The sequence below is a fragment of the Marmota monax genome, unplaced genomic scaffold (genome assembly GCF_021218885.2).
Source record: "Marmota monax isolate L192 unplaced genomic scaffold, Marmota_monax_Labrador192_F-V1.1 WCK01_AAM20220418_F8-fsc00001, whole genome shotgun sequence".
NCBI classification, from domain to species: Eukaryota; Metazoa; Chordata; class Mammalia; order Rodentia; family Sciuridae; genus Marmota; species Marmota monax.
The window spans coordinates 33,021,387-33,041,545 of NW_026693777.1; positions in this window are offsets into that span (position 1 = coordinate 33,021,387).

Consider the following 20,159-nt stretch of genomic DNA (forward strand, 5'->3'; position numbering starts at 1 on the left):
CTGCACCCAGGGTAGAAGGGATTTGACCTTTCAGGCGGGAGACCCCTCTCATCTGGGTATGGAGGGGGAGCTCATATAAGGCAGCAGCCAGGGAAAAGGGGACTTGCCCCTCAATGCAGGATACCCCTCCCACCTGGATGCTGGGAGAAGCTCCTATACTACTACAACCAGGGTAGAGCAGACTCGCCCCTCCAGGTGGAAGACCACTCCCAACTGGGTGTCAGGGGGAGCTCATATACCGCCCCAGACAGGGTAGAGGTGACTCGCCCCTAAAGGCGGGAGATCCCTCCCACCTGTGTGTCTTTGGGTGGGGGGCTCCTATACAGCTGCAGGCAGGGTAACAGGGACTCCCTCCCAAGGCAGAAAACTACTGTCACCTGGGTGTCAGGGGAGCTCCTATCCCGCTGCAGCCATGGTAGAGCGGACTGACCCCTCCAAGCAAGAGACCCGTCCCACCTGATTGCTGTGGAAGAGCTCATATACCTCCAGAGCCAGGGTAGAGGGGACTCACCCCTCCAGGCGGGAGACCACTCTCATCTAGGTGTCAGTTGGGGGAGCTCTAATACCTCCGCAGCCAGAGTAGAAGGGGCTCGACCCTCCAGTCCAGATACTATCCCACCTGGGTGTGGGGGGAGCTCCTGTACCGCTGAAGCCAGGGTATAGGAGACTCACCCCTCCAGGCGGGAGACCTATCCCACCTGGATGTCAGGGGAAGCTCTTATACTGCTGCAGCCAAGATACAGGGGACTTGCTCCTCCAGGTGGGAGACCCCTCCCATCTAGGTGTTGGTTGGGGATGCTCGTATCCCTCCACAGCCAGGGTAGAGTGGACTCGCCTCTCCAGACCAGAGACCTTCCCACTGGGTGTCGGGTGGAGCTCCTTTACTGCCATAGCCAGTGTAGAGGGAACTCATGCCTCCAGGCTGGGGACCCCTCTCACCTGGGTGTCAGGGAAATCTAGTATACCACTACAGCCAGGGAAAAGGGGACTCACCCCTTCAGGCAGGTGATCTCTCCCCCTGGGTGTCCTGGAGCTTGTATACTGCATTAGCCAGGGTAGAGGGTACTTGCTCCTCCAGGAAGGAGACCCCTCCCATGTTGCTATGGGGGGGGGGGCTCCTATACTGCTTCAGCCAAGAGAGAGGGGACTCCTGACACTAGGCGGGAGACCCCTAAATCCTGGTTGTCAGGGGAGCTCATACACCACCAGAGGGAGGGAAGAGGGAACCCACCACTCCAGGCGGAAGACCCCTCCCACCTGGCTGTAGGGGGGAGCTCCTATACTGCCTACTGCCGCAGCAGCCAGGGTAGTGGGGACTCATCCCTCCAGGCGGGAAACCCCTCCCACCTGGGTGTCACAGGGAGATTGTAACCACCTTAGCCAGGGTAGAGAGGACTCGCCCTTCCAGTCTGGTGACCCCTTCCTCCTGGGTTCGGGGGAAGCTCCTATACCCCTGCATCTAGAGTAGAGGGGATGCTCCCCTCCAGTAGTGAGAATCCTCTCTCTTGGCTGTCCAGGGGAGCTTGTATACCGCCTTTGCCAGGGTGGAGGGGATTCGACTCTAGCTGGGAGATTCCTCCCACCAGGTTGTTGGGGGGAGCTCATATATATTGCTGCAGCCATGTTAGTGTGGACTCGTCCCTCTAGGCTGGACACCCCTCACTCCAAGGCGGAAGACCATTGTCACCTGAATGTCGGGGGAGCTCCTATCCCACTGCAGCCATGGTAGAGGGGGCTGGCCCCTCCAGACAAGAGAGATTGTATAATGCAGCAGCCAATGTAGGGAGGACTTGACCCTCCATGTGGGAGACCCCTTCCCCCTGGGTGTCAGGGTAAGCTCATATACCATAACAGTCAGGGTAGAGGATATTTGCCCCATCAGGCGGAGACCCCTTACACCAGGGTGTCAGGGGGAGCTTCTATGCCACAGCAGCCAGGGTAGAGGGGACTCGCCCCTCCAGGTGGGAGATTCTTCCCCCATGGGTGTCGGGGGAGCTTGTATACTGCCACGGCCAGGGTAGAGTGGACTCGCCTCTCCAGGCAGGAGACCCCTCCCAACTGGGTGTCAGGAAAAGCTAGTATATCACCACAGTCAGGGTAGAGGGGACTTGCCCCTCTGGTTAGGAGACCTCTCCCACCTGGGTGTCAGGGGGAGCTCCTATACCTCTACAGCCAGGATAGAGGGAACTCGCCACTACTGGTGAGAGACCCCTCCTAATAGGTGTCAGGGGGAGCTTGTATACTGCCAAGCCAGGGTAGAGAGGTTCACCCATGCAGGCAAAAGACCCAGGTGTTGGGTGCTGGGGGGGAGCTGGTATACCACCTTACCCAGGGTAGAGGGGACTTGCCCCTCTAAGAGGGAGACTCCTCTAGGTGGGAGACCTCTCCCACAACTGGGTGTCTTGGGGAGCTTGTATACTACCATAGCCTGGGTAGAGGGGACTCGCCCCTCCTGGCAGGAGACCCGTCCCACCTGGGTGTTGGGGGGAATTCCTATACCTCTGCAGCAAGTGGAGAGGGGACTCGCCCTCCAGTTGGGAGACCCCTCTAACCTGGATATCTGGGGAGCTCCTATACTGGCCCAGCCACGGAAGAGGGTATTTGCCTCTTTAGTCGGGAGACCCCTCTCACCTGTGAGTGTGTGTATATGTGGGGCTACCATATTGCTGCAGCCATTGTACAGAGAACTCTCACTTCCAGGCAGGAGACCCATCCCAGCTGGGTGTCAAGGGAAGCTCTTATACTGCTGCAACCAGGATAGAGGGGAATTGCCCTTCCAAGCAGGGGATGCCTCCCACCTGGGTGTCAGGGGGAGCTCTTATACTCCAGCAGCCAGGGTAGAGGCAACTCGCCCCTCCAAGCAGAAGAACACTCCCACCAAGGAATTGGGGGAATTCTGATTCCACCGCATCCAGGGTTAAGGGGACTTGCCCCTCCAGGTGTGAGACCCCTCTCACCTGGGTGTGTTGGGGTGTTCCTATACCGCTCCAGCCAGGTACAGGGGACTCACCCCTCTAGTCGTGAGTCCCCTCCCACCTGCATTTTGGAAAGAGCTCGAATACCACTGCAGCCAGAGTATAGGGGAATCGCCCCTATAGGCTGGAGACCCCTCCAACCTGGGTGGTCAGGGGAACTCCTATACTGACACAGTCAGACAGGAGACCCCTCAAACCTGGATGTCGGGGTGAGCTCCTATACCTCCTCAGCCAGGAGAGAGGGGACTGACCCCTCCAGGCGAGAGACCCCTCCCACCTGGTTGTCAGGGGAGCTCATATACCCCTGCAGGCAGGGTAGAGGGGACTCTACCCTTTAAGTGGGAGACTCCTCCCACCTTGGTCTCAGGGCATCTCCAATACTGCAACAGCCAGTGTAGAGGGGACTTGTCCCTCTAGGCAGAAGACCCCTTTTTCTAGGTGTTGGGGGAGCTCATATACTGCAGCAGCAAGGGTAGAGGGGACTCACCCCTCTAGGTGGGGGACCCCTCCAACCTGGCTGTCAAGGGGAGGTCTATTACTGCTGGAGCCAGGGTAGAGGGTACTCGCTCCTACATCTGGCAGACCCCTCCCACCTGGCTGTCAGGGGGAACTCCCATGCTGCCAAAGACAGGGTAGAGGGGACTCGCCCCTGCAGGTGGGAGACGCCTCCCACCTAGGTGTCCTGGGAGCTCTTATATGGAACCAGCCAAAGTAGAGGGGACTCGCCCCTCCAGGTGAGAGATCCCTCCTACCTGGGTACTAGGGTGAGCTTGTATAAGCCAAAGCCAGGGTAGAGGGTCGTTGCCCCTCCAGGCTGGAGACCTTTCCCACTTGGGTGTCTGGGGAAGCTGGTATACTTCTGCAGCTAGACTAGAGTGGATTAACCGCACAGGCGGGAGACCCTTCCTACCTGGGTGTCGGTGGGAACTCTTATACTGCCACAGCCAGGGTAGAGGGGACTCACCCCTCCAGGCGGGAGACCCCTTCCACCTGGGTGTTGTGGGAGCTTTTGTACTCCTGCAGCCAGTGCAGAGGGGACTCACCCCTCCAATCAGGAGACCCCTCCCACCTGGGTGTCTTGGGGAATGCCAGGGTAGTGGGGACTCACCTCTCCAGATAGGAGAACCCTCCCATCTACTTTCAGGGAAAGCTAATATACCACTACAGCCAGGGTAGTAGGGACTCGCTCCTTCAGGCGGGTGACCCCTCCCATCTGGGTATGGGGTAGAGCTCTTATACTGCAGCAGCCAGGGTAGAGGGGACTCACCCCTCTAGGCTAGAGGCCTCTCCCACCTGAGTTTTGTGGGGAGCTCATACTCCACTGAGCCAGGGTAGAGGGAACTTGCCCCTCCAGGCGGGAGACCCTCCCACCTGGGGTATCGGGGGGAGCTCCTATACCATAGCGGCCAGGGTAGAGGGTACTCTCCCATCCAATCAGGAGACCTCTCCCACCTGGGTGTCAAAGGGAGTTCTTATATGCCCCAACCAGGGTAAAGGTGACTTGCCCCTCCAGGCAAGAGACCCCTCCCACCTGGGTTTCATGGAAAGCTAGTATACCACTGCACCAGGGAAGAGGGGACTCGTCATTTCAGACAGGAGACCCCTCCCATCTGGGTATGGGGGGGGAGCTCTTATACAGAAGCAGCCAGGGTAGAGGGGATTTGCCCCTCTAGGCCGAAGACCCCTCCCACTGAGTGTTGGGGGTAGCTCATACTCCTCTGCAGCCAGGATACGGGAGACTCGCCCTTCCAGACGGGAGACCCCTCCCACCTAGGTGTCTGGGGAGCTCCTATACAGCAGCAGCCAGTGTAGAGGGGACTCGCCCCTCCAGGCAGGAGACTCTTTCCACTTGGGTGTGTGTGTGGGGGACTCAAAACAGCCTCAGTGAGGGTAGAGGGGACTTGCGCCTCCAGGCGTGCGCCATCCAGACTTGTTTACAGACTCTAACATTTGCCAGGCGCCACCCTGACTTGTTTATAGACTCTAACATTAAATGCCGCAGTGTGGCTGGGCACAAATCACCAGCCACTGAAGCAGGAACAAACTTTATTTTTGAACTCCACCAGCAACTGCTCCCAAACGCCACACGGCTCATCCAGGAACCAGCCACTGGAAATATCTCCTCTGGAAATCCCTCCTCCTGCACTTCTCCAACCATTGGGAACTCCTGGGGAGTCCCCGGGAATCCCCACGAGAACTCCAAAGTAGCGTGAGAACTCAAAAGTAGCAGCGGGAGGCGGATAGTAATGCCTCGCCTGTCAATCAATACTGTTGGCAAAATGCCAGGGGCAATACAGACTCAGCCATGGCTCTCAGCATCTCCCCCCTTCTGTTTAATTAAACAACAAGCAATGTGGCTTAGGGACCGTGCTTACAGTTAAGGGTGCTTGAGGATCATAGGTTGTTACAGCCTCCTTTAACTGCTTCACTGTTTTGAAATCTAAAGCACGGTGAATTCGCTGCCCTCCTGTCTGCTCAAGTACAGGGCATGCTAATCTTTGAGGTCCTGTCACAGGATCCCATCTATCAACTACAGGGATTGAGGGCCACTCAGCTGTCTCCATAGGTGGAGCTGTTGGTTGAATTACGCCCTCTGGTGATAGAATAGTGTTAGTAGCAGCCTCCTGTTGTAGCTTTTCCCCTAATAGCTGTTTCTCCTCTAAGCTTTCTTCCTTTAAATTTTCTTCCTCTGTCTGACTAGCTCGAGAGACCTTCTCTTTTGCTTGATCTAAAATGTCTTTCTCCATGGTCTGAACCTCTAACAATTTACTTAACACTCTTTCAGTTTGTTTTTTACTAAGTTCTAATCTATTATAAAGATAACACAACCCAATAAGATAACACAAAACAAAACCGAAACAGAATGAAACAAAAATGGAATAAAAAATCGTTGTACCAATTTTCCTATTTTCTTGTCATGTGCATTTGTGGTCTATTTCTATCTCTTCCTCAGGGGCAAACAACTTCAAACCTTGAGCCAACCATTTTTCCCAGTTTGCCTGAGAAAGTTCTAGGGATAGGCAGCTTGAAACAAAAACAAAACAAATCAAAACAAGAACACATTGTTTTTTAAATGGTCACCCATTCTCTCGCCTTTCCTTAGGGGTGAACAATTTCACTTACCCCCAAGCTTCAGGTGCTCCCGGGCCACCAAATGCCACAGTCTGGCTGGGCACAAATCAAGAGCCACTGAAGCAGGAACAAACTTTATTTTTGAACTCCACCAGCAACTCCTCCCTGACACCATAGTGGCTTGTCCAGGAACCAGCCACCGGAAATATCTCCTCAGGAAATCCCTCCTCCTGCACTTCTCCAACCAATGGGAACTCCCAGGGAATCCCCGGGAATTCCCAGGAGAACTCCAAAGTGGTGGGAGAACTCAAAAGTAGCAGCCCAGTTAGATAGTAATGCCTTGCCTGTCAATCAATACAAAATGCCAGGGGCCATACAGACTCCGCCATGGCTGTCAGCAGGAGGGTTCTCCCACCTTGAGGGACTAGTCCTCTCTACCCTCGCTGCTGCAGTATAAGAGCTCCCACTGACACCCAGGTGGAAGGGGTCTGCCACCTGGAGGTGCGAGTACCCTCTACCTTGGTTGGGGCAGTATACTAGCTTCCCCTGATACCAGGTTGGGAGGGGTGTCCCGCCTGGAGGAGCCAGTCCTCTCTTCCCTGCATGTGAAGGTATATGAGTTCCCACAGACACCCAGGTTAAAGGAGTCTCCTGCTTTGAGGGGTGAGTCCCCTCTACTCTGCCTGCATTGGTATATTATCTTCCCTGACAACAAGTTTGAGAGGTCTCCCACCTAGTGGGGCAAGTTTCCACTATCTTGGCTGCAGAGGTATAGGAGCACCCCCCCCATAGCCAGATGGGAGGGGTCACCCACCTGGAGGGGTGCTTCCTCTCTACCCTGGCTACTGCCATATAGGAGCTCCCCTGAAACCAGGTGGAAGGAGTCTCCCTCCTGGAGGGGAGAGTCCTCTCTACCCTGCCTGCGGCTGTATATGAGCTCCCCAGGACACCCAGGTGGAAGGGGTCTCCCAACTGGAGGGGCGAGTCCCCTCTATCCTGGCTGCAGCCATATAAGAGCTCCCCAGACACCCAGGTGGGATGGGTTTCCTACCTGGAGGGGCAAGTCCCCTATACTGTGGTTGCAGTGGTATAGGAGCTCCTCCCTACACCCAGATGGGAGGGTTCTACTCGCCTGGAGGGAAGAGTCCTTGCTACCTGGCTGCAGCTGTATAGGAGCCCCCCCCCCCAGGACATCCAGGTGAGAGGGGTCTTCTGCCTGGAGGGGCGAGTCCTCTCTACCTTGGCTATGGTGGTATAGGAGCTCCCCAGACATCCAGGTGGGATAGGTTTTTCTGCCTGGAGACATGAGTCCCTTCTACCCTGGCTGTGGCGGTATAAGAGCTTCCCCTGACACCCAGGTGATAGGGGTGTCCCTCCTGGAGGGGCGAGTCCCCTCTACCCTCGTTGTGGCGGAATACAATCTCCTCCTGACACCAGGTTGGGAAGGGTCTCCCTCCTGGAGCAGCGAGTCCCCTCTACCCTGGCTGCGGAGGTATACAAGCTCCCTCAGGCATCCAGGTGGGAGGTGTCTAGAGGGGCAAGTCCCCTATTCCCTGGCTAAGGCGGTATACAAGGTCCCACTGAAACACAGGTGGGAGGGGTCTCCCGCCTTGAGTGGCGAGTTTCCTCTACCCTGCCTGCAGTGGTATATGATCTCCCTTGACAACAAGGTTGAGAGATCTCCTGGCTAGTGGGGCAAGTCCCTGCTATCTTGCCTGCAGTGGTATACTAGCATCCCCCATAGCTAGATGGGAGGTGCCACGCGCATAGAGGGGTGCGTCCCCTCTACCCTGGCTGCTGCAGTATGGGAGCTCCCATTAAAAGCAGGTGTGAGGAGTCTTCTGCCTGCAGGATAGAGTCCCATCTATCTTGCTTGCAGCGGTATAGGAGCATCCCTGGACACCCAGTTGATAGGAGTCTCCTGCCTGGAAGGGCAAGTCCCCTCTACACTGGCTGTGGAGGTATAGGAGCTCCCCAGACCCCCAGGTGGGAGGGGTCTCTAGCTTTGTGGGGTGAGCCCTGCTACCCTGGCTGCGGCTGTATAGGAGTCCCACCACGACAACCAGGTGGAAGGGATCTCCCACCTTGAGGGGCGAATCCCCTCTACCCTGGCTGCTGCGGTATACTAGCTCCTCCCGACACCCAGGTTGTGAGAGGTGTCCCGCCTGGAGGGGCGAGTCCCCTCTACCCTGGCTGCCGTTCCCCAAGACACCCAAGTGAAAGGGATCTCCTACCTTGAGGGGCGAGTCCCTGCTACACTTGCCGCAGCTTTATATGAGCCCCACCACACAACCAGGTGGGAGGAGTCTCTTACCTCGAGAGGTGAGTCCCCTCTACCATGGCTGCAGCGGTGTAAGAGCTCCCCGAATATACCCAAGTGGGATGGGTCTCTTAACTGGAGGGGCCAGTCCTCTCTGTCCTGGCTGCAGCAGTATAAGATCTATCCCCCATACCCAGAGGGTAGGGGTCTATTCCCTGAAGGAGCGATTCCCCTCTACACTGGTTGCAGTGGTATACTAGCTTTCCTTGACACCCAGGTTGGAGGAGTCTCACGCCTGGAGGGAGAGTCCTCTCTACCCTGCCTGTGGCGGTATAAGAGCTCCCCCAGACACCCAGATGGGATGGGTCTCCCATCTGGTGGGTCGAGTCCCCTACACCCCCGTTGCAGTGGTATTGGTGCTCCCCGCTACACTCAGTTGGGAGGAGTCTCTTGCCTCGAGGGGAGAGTCCCTGCTACCCTGTCTGCAGTGGTATAGGAGCCCCCCCACTACACCCAGATGGGAGGGGTCTTCCACCTGGAGGAGTGAATCACCTCTACCCTGGCTGCTGTGGTATACAAGCTCTCCCAACACCCAGGTGTAAGGGGGTTCCCGCCTGGAGGGGCATATCCCCTCTACCCTGATTGGGGTGGTATACTAGCTCCCCTTGATACCGGGTTGAGAGGGGTGTCCCGCCTGGAGGGGTGAGTCCACTCTACCCTGGTTGAGGAAGTATAGGAATTCCCCCCCCACACCCAGGTGGGAGGGGTCTCTTGCCTGGAGGGGTGAGTCCTCTCTACCCTGGCTGTGGGGGTATAAGATCCACCCCCATACCCAGAGGAGAGGGGTCTCCTGCCTGAAGGGGCAAGTCCCTTCTACCCTGGCTGCAGTGGTATACTAGCTTTCCTTGACACCCAGGTGGGAGGGGTCTCCCGCCTTGAGGGGAGTCTGCTCTACCCTGGATGCAGCAGTGTACAAGCTCCTGGGCCAGGAGCCTGCCTGCCTCCCGTGCCAGATGCCCTGCCATCCCTCGAAGTCTTATCCACTGTCCTGAGCCCCCTGCCCAAGGCCTGGCCCTTGGCTCTCCATTCCCTGGCCTGCCTCCTCACTTGAGCCTCTGGGAGCCCTTCTTGCTCCTTGCTTCCTTTGGCTTGGACTGTGGGCCTTACTGGGGACAGTACCCTGCTCCCCTTGGCTTCCCTGAACTCCAGAAATATAATGCTGCCTGCCTGCTGGCCCCGCCTTTCCCTGGCCTGGGCCCTTTTCTGGAGTCCTGGCCTGCACCCCATCAACACCCTTACTCTGGCACTTCACGCTTTACCCTCCTTCATCCCTCCTGTTGTCTCTGTCCCTGCTGGGCCCATTTTAAAGATCCCTTTCCCAGGATGCTCACCAGGGCCAGGAGACTGAAACTGGGCATTTGGCCTGGGGGGGTCCCTTTGGGAAAAAGTAGCTGTGCCCCTTGCCTGGACCCTTTGGACTCTCTCAATCCGGACCCTGCTCTTCGATCCTGACACCCAGCAGTGAACCTGGGCCTTGAGTCCTCCTCTCCATGCGCCACCCACTATCCTTTCTTTTCTCCCCAGTCCTGTCTATTTTCATGAAACACAGGACTGAATCCTGGTACTTGGTTCCCCATTCTTGGGCCTGGCTTCTTGCTAGAGCCCCTGGCTGCATTTCTTGTGGACCCTGTCCCTGTCCCTTGATTTCAGGCCCCTTGCTTGGAACCCCTCCTGTTCCTCCCCTCTGTTCCCCTTATACTGTGGTATTTTGTCATTGCCAGGACCCTACCCTCCCCCTGCTTCTCCCTAGCCTTCTCCTTCAATGGTTGAAGGAGATACCCCCCACTGACACCCCCCAATCCGGGACCAAAGGTATCCCTCACAGTGCCCTCCTTTGGTCCTGGTCTCTTTCTGAGGATCTACTCACCTGGGGCAGAGGAGCAAAGGAGTGGAATTGGCTGGCCTCTGGGCCCAGAAGGCTTCTTATGGAAAACACAGCCCTGCCCCTCGCCTGGGCCCCCTTCAAGGCCCAAACTTGACAACTGGCTGTGGAATTGGGCCTAGTGATGACCTTGCCCTGGGTGATCCTCTTCCTTCCCTCTCCTGCCCTCTAGCCTTGCAAGCTGCCCCTAAGCCAACCCAACCCTCCCTCACCCTGACCTTTTGCTCTACAGTCCCCTGGCCTGGCTGCAGACCTGAGTTCCTTACTGTGTTACTCGTGTTGCATTGCTTTCTGTGGTGTCTCTTCCTGTGATGTCTGACCTGGGGATCCCTTGCCTTGGACCTCTAGCATGCTCCCCTCTGTGCCCTTTGCTCAGCCTTCTGTCTCCTCATCCTAGTGCCGATCCTACTTCTTCCCCTAGCGCTTTTTCCTGGAGTGCAGACCTCCTGCTCATTGGGTCCCTAATACCTTTTGGTGGGGTTGATCTCTTACCTGGGCTCCTTGATTGGGTCCTGGCTCTTGCCCTTCTCTGCACCCACTGTGCCTTCCCATCACACTCCTCCTGGCACTGTCCCTTGCCAGGCCCCCTTGATCTGGTCCCTGGCCCTTGATTCTCATCTAGGCCAGGGTGCCTTATGGGAAACAGAACCCTGATCCTCACCTGGGCTACTTGCTCTCCCTAGGCCCTTGGGGCAGAACCAAGAACCCTGACACCTGGCAGTGGAGATGGGCCTCGAGCCTGCCTTCCCCCTGCTGGATCCCCTGCCTTCCCTCCCCATCTCTGTCCACTATCCTGAGCCCCCTGCCCAAGCTCTGGCCCTTGACTCTATTCTCTGGACTGGATTCCCGCTTGAGTGTCTTCAGGCCCTTCTTGCACCGTGCTTCCCTGGGCTTGGACTATGGCCCTTGCTGGATCCACTACTCCACTCCCCTTGGCTTCCCTGCACCTCAGAAACCTAGTGTCTCCCCTGCCTGCCTGGCCCCACCCTTCCCTGCTCTCCCTGTGCCCTACTCTAGGTCCCTAACCTGGGCTCTTTTCTGCCATCCTGGCCCGCACCCCACAACACCCTTCCTCCAGCACTTGATGCTGTGCCCTCCTTCAGCCCTAGTGTTGTCCTTGTCCCTGCTGGGCCCCTTTTACAGATCCCTTCCCCAGATGCTCACCAGGGCCAGGGGCTGGAACTGGGATGTCTGACCCTGCGGGCTTACTTTGGGAAAAGGTCAAAGTGCCCCTAGCCTGGGAGCTTTGGCCTCCCTCAGCCCAGTCCTTCCTCCTCAATCCTGACACCCAGCAGTGAACCTGGGCCTTGAGTCCTCCTCTCCCTGGGCCACTTGTTCCTCTTATGCCCCTTTCTCCCCATATACCGCTGTAGCCAGGAGAGAGGGGACTCACCTGGGTGTCAGGGGAGCTCCTATACTGCTGCAGCCAGGGTAGAGAGGACTCACCCCTATAAGCGAGAGATCCCTCACACAAGGAGCTCAAAACAGCCACAGCCAGGGGGGAGGTCACTTGACCCTCCAGATGGGACACCCCTCTAACCTGGGTTTTAGGGGGAGCTCATATACCACCACAGCCAGGGTAGAGGGAACTCACCTCTCCAGGTAGGAGACCCCCTCCCACCTGGGTGTCAGGGAAAGCTATATACCACAGCAACCAGGCTAGAGGGGACTCGCCCATCCAGGTGGGACACGCCTCCCACCTGGGTGTCCAGGGGAGATCCTATGCTGCTGCAGATATGCTAGAGGGCACTCACCCGTCCAGGCCGGAGACCTCTCCCATTTGGTTGTTAGGAGGAGCTCATATACCACCACAGCCAGAATAAAGGGGACTCCCACCTTCAGTCTGGAGACCCCTCCCACCTGGGTATCAGGGGGAGCTCTTATACTGCTGCAGTAGGGTAGAGGGGATTCGCCTTTCCATTCGGGATACCCCTTCCACCTGGGTGTCCTGAGGAGCTCTTATACAGCTGCAAGCAGGGTAGAGGGGACTGCCCCTCCAGGATGGAGACCCCTATCACCTGGGTGTAGGGGAGAGCTAGTATACCACCCCAGCCAGGGTAGAGAGGACTCCAGTACCCTCTACCATGGCTAATGTGGTGTACAAGCTCCCTGCAACACCCAGGTGGGAGGGTCTCCATCCTGGAGGGGTAGTCCCCTCTACCCTGGCTGCTGCGGTATAGGAGCTCTCCTGATACCCAGATGGGAGGAGTCTCTTTCCTGGAAGGGTGAGTCCCTGCTACTCTGGCTGCAGCAGGATATGAGCTCCCCCTGACACCCAGCTGCATGGGCAAGTCCCTGCTACCCTGTCTGCAGCTTTATAGGAGCCCCACCACCACCATCCAGGTGGAAGGGGTCTCCTGCCATCAGGGGAGAGTCCCCTCTACCCTGGCTGTGGCTGTTTTGAGTTCCCTTCCACACACAGGTGGGAGGGTTCTCCAGCCTGGAGGGGCAAGTTCTCTCTTCCTTGGCATTGAGGGTATAAGAGATCTCCCATACACCCTGGAGGGAGGGGTCTCCTCCCTGGAGGGACAAGTCCACCCTATCCTGGCTGCGGAGGTATATGAGCTCCCTACTGACACCAACGTGGGAGTGGCCTCTTGCCTGGATGGGCGAGTCTCCTCTACCCTGGCTGTGGTTGTATAGGAGCTCTTCCCCCATACCCAGATGGGAGGTGTCCCCCATCTGAAGGGGTTAGTCTCCTCTACCCTGGGAGTGTTGGTATACTAGCTTTCACTGACTCCCAGGTTGGAGGGGTCTCCCGACTGGAGGGGCTAGTCCCCACTACCCTGGCTTCAGTGGTATAGGGGATCCCCCCATGACACTCAGGTGAGAGGGGTCCCCACCTGGAAGGAAGAGTCCCCTCTATCCTGTCGGCAGGGGTATATGAGCCCCTCATACTCCCAGGTAGGAGGATTCTCCCACCTGGAGGCACAAGTCCCCTCTACCTCTGGCTAAGGTTGTATACCAGCTCCCCAAGACACCCAGGTTTGAGGCTTCTCCTACTTTGAGGAGCAAGTCCCCACGACCCTGGCTTCAGCAGTATATGGGATCCCCCACACAACCAGATGGGAGGGGTCTCCTGCTTGGAGGAAAGAGTCCTTTTTAGCCTGGCTGCAGCTTTATAGAAGCTTCCCTGGAAACCCATGTGGGAGGGGTCTCCCGCCTGACGGGGTGAGTCCCCTCTACCCTGGTTGGGGCAGTATACTAGCTCCCCTAGACACAAAGGTGAGAGGGGTCCCTTGCCTGGAGACTCGAGTCCCCTCTACCCTGGCTGCAGTGGTATACAAGCTCTCCCATACATACAGGTGGGAGGGGTGTCCCACATGGAGGGGCAAGTCCCCTCTACCCTTTCTGCTGTGGTATTCAAGCTCCCCTTGACACCCTGCTGAGAGGGGTCTCCTGGCTGAAGGAGCAAGTACTCACTACCCTAGCTGCGGTAGTATATGAGCTCACCCCAACACTCTGGTGGAGGGGTCTCCACCTAGTGGGGCCAGTCCTCTCTACCCTGGCTAAGGTAGTATACAAGCTCCCTGCCACACCCAGGAGAGAGGGGTCTCCTGCCTGGAGGGGTATGTCCCCACTACCCAGTCTGCAGCAGTATAAGAGCTCACCGCCCCCCCCACACACACACACCCAGGTGGGATGGGTCTCCCTCCTGGAGGGGCAAGTCCTCTCTATCATGGCTGCAGTGGGATAGGAACTCCCCTGACATCCAGGTGACAGTGGTCTTCCGCCTTGGAGTGAGGGGTGTCCAGCCTGGAGGGGTGAGTCCTCACTACCCTGGCTGTAGCTGTATATGACCCCCACCCCCAACACCCAGGTGGGAGGAATCTTCCGCCTAGAGAGGCTAGTCTCCTCCACCCTGGCAAAGGCAGTATACAAGCTCCCCCGGACAGCTGGGAGAGAGTGAGCACTCCCTCTACTCTAGTTGCAGGGGTATAGGAGCTTCCCCCGACACCCAAGAGGGAGAGGTCACCCCACTGGAGGGGCGAGTCCTCTCTACTCTGGCTAAGGTGGTCTACAATCTCACTGTGACACCCAGGTGGGAGGGATTTCCCGCCTGGAGGGGCGAGTCCTCTCTACCCTGGCTGCAGCAGTATAGGATGTCCCCCCTACAACCAGATGTGAGGAGTCTCCCGCCTGGAGAGGAGAGTCCCCTCTACCTTTCCTGTGGCGGTATAGGATCTTCCCTGGAAACCCAGGTGAAAGGGGCCTCCTGCCTGGAGGAGCGAGTCCCCTCTACACTGGCTGTGAAGGTATAGGAGGTCCCCCAGACACCCAGGTAGGAGGGGTCTCCCGCCTTTAAGAGCGAGTTGTTGCTACCCTGCCTTAGGCAGTATAGGAGCGTCCCCCCACGACATCCAGGTGGTAGGGTTCTGCCGCCTGGAGGCGCGAGTCCCCTCTACCCTGGTTGGGGTTGTGTACTAGCTCCCCCTGATACCAGGTTGGAAAGGGTGTCCCTCCTGGAGGGGTGAGTCCCCTCTACCCTGACTGAGGAGGTATAGGAGTCCCCCCAAAACTCAGGTGAAAGAGGTCTCCTGCCTTGAGGGGTGAGTCCCTATTACTCTCGCTGCAGGTTCTTATGAGGACCCCACACACACCCAGGTGGGAAGGGTCTCTTAGCTTGAGGGGCGAGCCCCCTCTACCCTGGCTGCGGCAATATAGGAGCTCCGCCTTACAACCAGGTGGGAGGGGTCTCCCGCATGGAGTGGCAAGTCCCCTCTTCTGTGGTGAGCCGCTTCTGCCGTTTCTGCAGACTATGGTCGCCATTACAAGATGACGCTGGCTCCGCTGTGGTCTGTGACAAACAACTCCTTATCTGGGAAAGTTGGCACATAATTTTTCACCACCCTGTGAGAAAGCTCCACGCAGCAGCTTTGCATTGGGGCTTGGGATGCTTTATTAAGGCTGGGAGGGGCATCCGAGAGAGAGAAGAAGAAATATCAAGGGCCTGAATAAACTGCTGAAAGAAGATTCCTGAGTTGCGTCTTCCTTGCGGGCAAGGGGTCGCGACGAGTGGCGCCGAGACCCGGGAACCAGAACTTTCAACAGTCAGGGGTGGTGCACCGGTTAGTCCCAGGTAAGTGGGATCCGCGACTAAAGCGGGGTTAGTCCCAATAAGTGGGATCCGCTATCAAAGCGGGGTTAATCCCTAGTAAGTGGGATCCGCGACCAAAGCGGGGCAGCTCCTCTGTAAACACAGAGAGAGCCTTACATTTTATTGCAGCTGCACTGTGTACTTTCGCTTTCTTTTTTTTGTGCTTTCTTTGTTGTTGTGTCATGGGTGCCGCATCTTCAAGTCCGCTTCTCCTGGCCCTAGATGGCCTGTTACGTTCCAAGGGACTGGAAGTAAAACATAGTACTTTACAGAGATTTTTACAGAAGATAGATATCGCTGCACCGTGGTTTGCATTTTCGGGCAGCCTTACTGTGCCTAGTTGGGATAAATTAGGCAAAGATCTTGACTTTGCTTCTGAGCAGGGCATATTAGAGGGTGGGATGATACCCTTTGGAAAATGGTCCATGGTTGCCTTACAGATGGTAAATGCCAGGAAGCTGTAAGTGAGGGTCAAGCTATTCTTGAGCAGGTGCATGAGGAAAAATCTGAAGGATCATGTAGTGAAGTGACAAAGAGTATTAAAAGTAACAGTAGTGAGAAGGCAAAAGAGCCTGAAGATAAAAATAGGAGAAGGCTCTACCCAGACTTGACCGAATTAAAAACGCCTGAGAACACAAGCGACTCAAAGAGTTCTGAGGACCTTGATATATTGTTACAACAACTACATAAGATAAAAATGAAAAAGAAGAAAAAGGAGACACAGGGCACGCAGGCCTACTGTAAGAAGGGGAAGGGAGTTAACATTGGTCAACAAAACTCTGAGGAGGAGGAGGTAGAATATCTAGAAGAAGATATGGTGCCGATTGCCCCACCTCCGTATGTGGGGGGGAGCCAAGGTTCCGGGAGATCTTTTCATGCACAAGTTTGGAGGACAGTTAATACAGATATGGGACTTGCATACCCTGTATTTCAGGACAATAACAGGGGAAGATATCATGAGCCTTTAGACTTTAAGATAATTAAAACCTTGGCAGAATCTGTCCGCACTTATGGCATAGATGCCGCTTTCACTCTCACTCAGGTGGAGGGACTTACTAGATTTTGCATGACTCCCTCAGATTGGGCTAGTCTAGTCCGCGCTTGTGTTTCCCCAGGGAAATATTAGGAGTCCAAAGTTGGCTGTTTAATGTTTCTGGCAGTACCCAAGACTCGGAGCGAAATAGGAGGCTTAAAATTTCTGTAAATAATTCACAATTATCTAATGCTACATTACCCTCCGCAGCAGTCCGTCTCCAATCTCCGTTCCTGTTTCTTTTGGCTAATGTTACATTACAGGGGATGCTTAATTGTTCTAATACTACCTGTTATTTGTCTGAGTGTTGGAATGGCTCCTGGACTACGGCAATGGTTATGAAATTTCCAACCTTTGTCCCGATCCCGGTTACTGCAGATCCAGAGTCATTTCCTATTGTTGAACTGATTAGAGCCCATAGAGATTTTGGAATTACGGCAGCCATAGTGACAGCTGTGGCGGTATCTGCTGCTGCAGCAGTTATAGCTGGAGTAGTCATGGCCAGCCAGGTACAAACTGCTGCCACTATTAATCAGGTTATTCAACAAACATCCACCATACTTGAATCTCAAAGTAGAATTAATCAACACATTTTATCTGGGATTCTGGCTGCTAATCAAAGGATAGATCTGCTTCAAGCTCAAGTTGAGGAATTGTCTGACCTAGTACATTTGGGTTGTATTGATCAACGTGCACATTTATGTATAACCTCTGTCAGATTTTATGATTCCAGAAATGCCTCCCGCATCATCGGGGAATATTTATCCGGAACCTGGTCCATGGAAGCAGAAAACTTGATCCAGTCTCAACTAACTCAGATTGCTGTTCTGAATAGCACCCGTGTCGAACCAGTGACTTTGGGTCAATTCACCAGTTGGCTATCCTCTGCCTTTTCCTTTTTTAAGGAATGGGTGGGAGTGGGCATTTTTGGTGCAATGTGTTGCTTCAGTGTTGTGCTTTGTTTGTGGCTTCTCTGTCGCCTTAAAACTCGCCATGCACAAGAAAAGGCTATGATCATACAAGCTCTTGCAGCTTTAGAAAATGGCAACTCACCTCAAGTCTGGCTTGCGCATCTTAAACAGTAAACCTTTGTCATGGTCGTTACACCCCAAGTTATTATAACATTGTACTGGGATCGACATGACTTTCCTTGTTATTCTCTTAGTGTTGGAAAGCCCTTGCACTCTGCCGGTCTTACTGCCATTGCACGCAGATGGGTTTCCACACTAGTACTTTTCTATCGCCTTGAAGTTCGTGCCTTTCTTTCAGGGTGCTGTCAACTTGTTTGTCCTTATAAACAGCCACAGTTCAGCCTCAGCTATCCCCCTTCGTCCACCATCGTCACGATACAGGATGCGAGGCAAGGCACTGCACTTGAGTGATCCTTGAAGAGGACCTCAAGGAGAGCATGTCCTATTGCATGCGGGTTAGACGCGTTCACGCCCCGCCCCACGAAAAAAGGCGTCGGCTGATATGGCTTCAGATCTGGGGAAGGCGCCTCCTTAGGACTAAGTCATACTATGCAGCCACTTCTGCACAGTGGGATAGGACCTCTACTCTCGCCTGTATTGTTTTAAGAAAACAGAAAAGGGGGAACTGTGGTGAGCCGCTTCTGCCGTTTCTGCAGACTATGGTCGCCATTACAAGATGACGCTGGCTCCGCTGTGGTCTGTGACAAACAACTCCTTATCTGGGAAAGTTGGCACATAATTTTTCACCACCCTGTGAGAAAGCTCCACGCAGCAGCTTTGCATTGGGGCTTGGGATGCTTTATTAAGGCTGGGAGGGGCATCCGAGAGAGAGAAGAAGAAATATCAAGGGCCTGAATAAACTGCTGAAAGAAGATTCCTGAGTTGCGTCTTCCTTGCGGGCAAGGGGTCGCGACGCTCTTCCCTGCCTCTGGCGGTGCATGAGCTCCCATGACAACCAGGGTTTAGGGGTCTCAAGCCTAGTGGGGAGAGTCCTCGCTCTCCTGGCTGCAGCGGTATAAGACTCCCCCCACCCCATAGCAACATGGGAGGGGTCTCCCGCCTGGAAGAGCAAGTACTCTCCACCCTGAATAATGCAGTATACAAGCTCCAGGATACCCAAGAGAGAGGGGTCTCCCGCCTGGAGTGCGAGTCATCTCTACCCTGACTAAGGTGGCATACAAGCTCCCTGTGACACCCAGGTGGAAGGGGATTCCCGCCTGAAGGGGTGAGTTCCCTTTTCCCTGCCTGCAGTGGTATACTAGATTTCCCTGACACCCAGGTGGGAGGGGTCCTAGCCTGGAGGCATGAGTTCCCTCTACACTGGCTATAGCAGTAAAGGAGCTCCACCTGACACCCAGGTGGGAGGGTTTCTGGCCTGGAGAGGTGAATCCCCTCTACCCTGGCTGCGGATGTATACGAGCACCCCAAATAACACCTAGATGGGAAGGGTCTCCCACTTGTAGCCTGGCTGCAGCAGTATAAGAGCTTCCCCTGACACAGGTGGGATGGGTCTCCCACCTGGAGGGGCGAATCCCTTCTGCCCTGGCTGTTGCCATATAGGAGCTTTCCTGACACCCAGATGGGAGGAGTCTTCATCTTGGAGGGGAGAGTCCCCTCTACCCTGGCAAAGGCGGTATAGAAGCTCCACCCTCCGACACACAAGTGGGAGGGGTATCCCGCCTGGAGGGGCAAGTCCTCTCTACCCTGGCTTCGGTGGTGTATGAGCTCCTTCCAGACACCCGTGTGCGAGGGTTCTCTTGCATGGAGGGGCGAATCCCCTCTATCCTGGCTGCTGGGGTATGCCAGCTCCCCCCTCCATAACCAGATGCAAGGGGTGTCCCACCTGAAGGGGCGAGTCCCCTCTACCAGGTCTTCAGTTGTATACTAGCTTTTCCTGACACCCAGGTGGGAGGGTTCTCCTGCCTGGAGGGGCCAGTCCCCTCTACACTGGCTGTGGGGATATAAGAACTCCCCTTGACACTCAGATGGGAGGGGTTTCCCGCCTAGAGGGGTGAGTCTGGCTTCAGTGGTATAAAAGCTCCCCAATGCACCCAGGTGGAAGGGTTCTCCCTCCTGGAGGGGCGAGTCCCCTCTACCTTGGCTGTGGCAGTATGGGAGCTCCCCAGGACACCCAGGTGGCAGGGTTTCCTGCTGTGCAGGGCCATTCCCCTCTACCCTGGCTGTGGCTGTTTTGAGCTACCCCAGACAACCAGGTGGGAGTTGTCTCCTGCCTGGAGGGGCGAGTCCCTTCTACCCTGGCTGCGGTGGTATAGAGCTCCCCCAGACACCCAGATAAAAGGGGTCTCCATCGTGGAGGACCAAGTCTCCTCTACCCAGGGCAGAAGGGATTCGCGCCTCCCTCCTTTACCCAGGTGGGAGGGGTCTCCCGCATGGAGGAGCCAGTCCCTTCTACTCAGGCTGCAGCAGTGAAGGAGCTCCCCCTAACACCCAGGTGGGATGGGTCCCCTCTTGGATGTGTGAGTCCCCTCTATCCTGGCTGCAGTGGTATAGGAGCTCCCCAGGACATTCAGGGGGGAGGGCTCTCCCGCCTGGAGGGGCAAGTCCGCTCTACCCTGGCTTTGTTGATATAAGAACCCCCCTGACACTCAGGTAGGAGGGTTCTCCCGCCTGGAGGGGCGAGTCCCCACTACCCTAGCTGCAGTGGTATATGTGCTCCGCTTACAACCAGGTGGGAGGGTTCTCTGGCTGGAGAGGCGAGTTCCGGTACCCTGACTTCGAGGGTATAAGAGATCCCCCGGAAACCTAGGTTGGAGGGGTCTTCAGCCTGCAAGTCAAGACTCCTCTAGC